This window comes from Camelina sativa, chromosome 14 (assembly GCF_000633955.1).
Source record: "Camelina sativa cultivar DH55 chromosome 14, Cs, whole genome shotgun sequence".
In the NCBI taxonomy this organism is placed as follows: domain Eukaryota; kingdom Viridiplantae; phylum Streptophyta; class Magnoliopsida; order Brassicales; family Brassicaceae; genus Camelina; species Camelina sativa.
This window is the reverse complement of record NC_025698.1, coordinates 9,258,382-9,262,198: the sequence shown is the minus strand read 5'-3', so window position 1 is coordinate 9,262,198 and position 3,817 is coordinate 9,258,382.

Sequence of the window (3,817 nt, the reverse complement as noted above, 5' to 3'; positions counted from 1 at the left end):
AACTATGTAGTAATCAAGTATACATACATGTACTCATGTACCTAGCTAGTAGAAACCAGTTTGTAATTTCAGTTGTGATTCTGCTCAGCTATAACCATCATGATTTTTTTCTCTCTTGATAAATTGTTGATTTTCCGTTATATAAAAAATTGAGTGATTAGTTTCCATTAGTTCAACTAATAGGCATGAAATTTCTCGAGTATTTTTTTTTCTTTTTATTATTCATTGTACTTTTGTCCATTATATATATGGGGTACAATGACAAGAGAGGCTTTTGAAAGTAAGAAAAAGAAATGGAAAAAAGGAAAAACGTGTAACGTTGATAGTAAGATTCTCTCTGTTGATTGATGACTGAGAACAAGGGAGAAGTAGTTGGGTCTTGTCGCATAATCTTCGCTTTTATTAACGTTGGTTTCCACATATTCTAACTTTCCATTGGTTGTGTTTGTCCTCAGTGTTGGTTGATGTTTGTGAATACGTGTCATTCTTATAAAGATCATTATAACTAATATCAATCAGTGTGAATTTACATGCTATTATGCATGCGTATCTAATCAGATTTCTTGAGATGAAACCAAGTTAATCTCGAAATACGCCGTCATAATTTTTTTAACTGAGCCCAAACAGAGAGTATAATAAGTCTTAACCTTTGTGTTGTAATTGTCATCAAATATAAGTGAAACAGACATCCAAATGTTAATAATTTAATATCAAACTTAACACTTTTACCACCGTATCATCATCTCCGCACGTGGTGATATAACATTCTACAGACAGTAAATGATAACTATATATGATCGATGTCCCGGAAAAAAATATTGTAGCAAGCTATTAGCCTTGGTCATGGCTATTGGACATTAGTCTTTTCAAAAAAACAGATGCTTAGGTCCAAATTAAAATATTCATATGTATATGATTTTGAGATTTTGTGTCATCGTGGACTCGTGGTAACCAAATAAAACATATCAACCCAAAAAAGAACGGGAATAAAAAGATTCATGTGCAATCTTTTCTTTACGTCGATAGATCACGGTGAAATGTAAGCATATTTTACACACAAAATCAAGAAGTTGGAACATCATCATGGTGTTGTAGAAAACGAAACAAATGAAAATGTTACTAGTTTTTTTTTTTTTGTAATTTACGATGAGAGTGTAGTTTATTACATATATATATATATATATATACATATGTTTGTGTGTTTCAGTGCATCTGATATGATTTTTTTTTGTCAACTGTTGAATCATTTCCTCGGTCGTACAATTCCCATGTTTTCTCTTTCTTAATTCTTATAATTTCTTATCAAAATCAAAGTTAGAATCTTTTTTTGGGCAATATATATGGTTTATAATCTAAATTTTTTCAGCGTCACTTCATTTCTAGAAAGATAAATTAAAAGGTAAATTCTTTTAGTTTGTGTAGTCATGTCTTATATATTGAAGTGCACTGCACCGAATCATGCCATGTGAACTATGTAGTAATCAAGTATACATACATGTACTCATGTACCTAGCTAGTAGAAACCAGTTTGTAATTTCAGTTGTGATTCTGCTCAGCTATAACCATCATGATTTTTTTCTCTCTTGATAAATTGTTGATTTTCCGTTATATAAAAAATTGAGTGATTAGTTTCCATTAGTTCAACTAATAGGCATGAAATTTCTCGAGTATTTTTTTTTCTTTTTATTATTCATTGTACTTTTGTCCATTATATATATGGGGTACAATGACAAGAGAGGCTTTTGAAAGTAAGAAAAAGAAATGGAAAAAAGGAAAAACGTGTAACGTTGATAGTAAGATTCTCTCTGTTGATTGATGACTGAGAACAAGGGAGAAGTAGTTGGGTCTTGTCGCATAATCTTCGCTTTTATTAACGTTGGTTTCCACATATTCTAACTTTCCATTGGTTGTGTTTGTCCTCAGTGTTGGTTGATGTTTGTGAATACGTGTCATTCTTATAAAGATCATTATAACTAATATCAATCAGTGTGAATTTACATGCTATTATGCATGCGTATCTAATCAGATTTCTTGAGATGAAACCAAGTTAATCTCGAAATACGCCGTCATAATTTTTTTAACTGAGCCCAAACAGAGAGTATAATAAGTCTTAACCTTTGTGTTGTAATTGTCATCAAATATAAGTGAAACAGACATCCAAATGTTAATAATTTAATATCAAACTTAACACTTTTACCACCGTATCATCATCTCCGCACGTGGTGATATAACATTCTACAGACAGTAAATGATAACTATATATGATCGATGTCCCGGAAAAAAATATTGTAGCAAGCTATTAGCCTTGGTCATGGCTATTGGACATTAGTCTTTTCAAAAAAACAGATGCTTAGGTCCAAATTAAAATATTCATATGTATATGATTTTGAGATTTTGTGTCATCGTGGACTCGTGGTAACCAAATAAAACATATCAACCCAAAAAAGAACGGGAATAAAAAGATTCATGTGCAATCTTTTCTTTACGTCGATAGATCACGGTGAAATGTAAGCATATTTTACACACAAAATCAAGAAGTTGGAACATCATCATGGTGTTGTAGAAAACGAAACAAATGAAAATGTTACTAGTTTTTTTTTTTTTGTAATTTACGATGAGAGTGTAGTTTATTACATATATATATATATATATATACGAGTGAATATGAATGTGTATGTGTATTTGTATGCATCAATCAGTGACATACATGTGCAGCTGTCTCTAGATATGTAGAAGCTGTCGAGGTTTGACCAATCTCCCTATAATTTTATCCCTCATCATCTAATACTCATTACCAGCAGCCACATGTTTTTTTCTTTAAATATTAATTACGAACAATATTCGTGAATATTTACACAAAATAATTGCTCAAATAATTTAACAGTGATAGCCTACACATCCATGCATACATATCTGGAATATGACTATATATATATATATGTTTATATAGTCTTTGTCGACAAAAATAATTTCACTTGGCAACAGTTGAATGGGAAATGTGTATTGATGTTGATTTTGTTGCCTCCGTAATAAACAGTGTTGTTGATATGATATGTCTCGCGTTTAAAATGATGTAAGAAATTATAACGACTTATACTCACTCATAGTATATAATTTCATTTTATAAAAAAAAAAACATATTTATACATAAATATAATTTCATTTGAAGTGGATCGACCATACCAGACTCGAAAAAAAAAGATTAAAAAAAAAAAGAACAACCGTAAATATATGCATGTTAATAGTATTAAAAGAAACGTATGCATTTAATAGCTGACTGAAAAAAATGTCTAATTGCAAGTTACAACTTTAGGAACCTTCATGTACATGTATGTTCGGACTAAGAAAAAACTAATTTGCGTAGCTAATTTAATGTACGTATGAGTCGGTTTGGGTTAGAATGTTAGATCCATCCGTATTTGAGTTAATTATTGGATCGAACGAAAATAAACAAATACAAAACCAAGTTGTGGTGACAGAGTGATAATTTTTTTTTTCCTTCTGACTAGACAATGAATTCGGTTGTCTACATAGCTTAAAAATAATGCAAAATAGAACTAATTTTTTTTGACAAAACATAATATAACAGTTTTTTTCTTACTGTAAAAAACTAAAAATGTTGAGAGAAACATCAATGTTGAACCGATAAATGATATGATAGTCAAGATTCGTATTTTATTATATATTCAACTTATATGACCAATAGTATAATGATTTCAATTCCTTTCATTACAATTTAGTTAGTCGATATATATATTACTATCGATGAAAATACACAGCTATGATGAATATACATTTCATTGATTTTAGGTTCGGT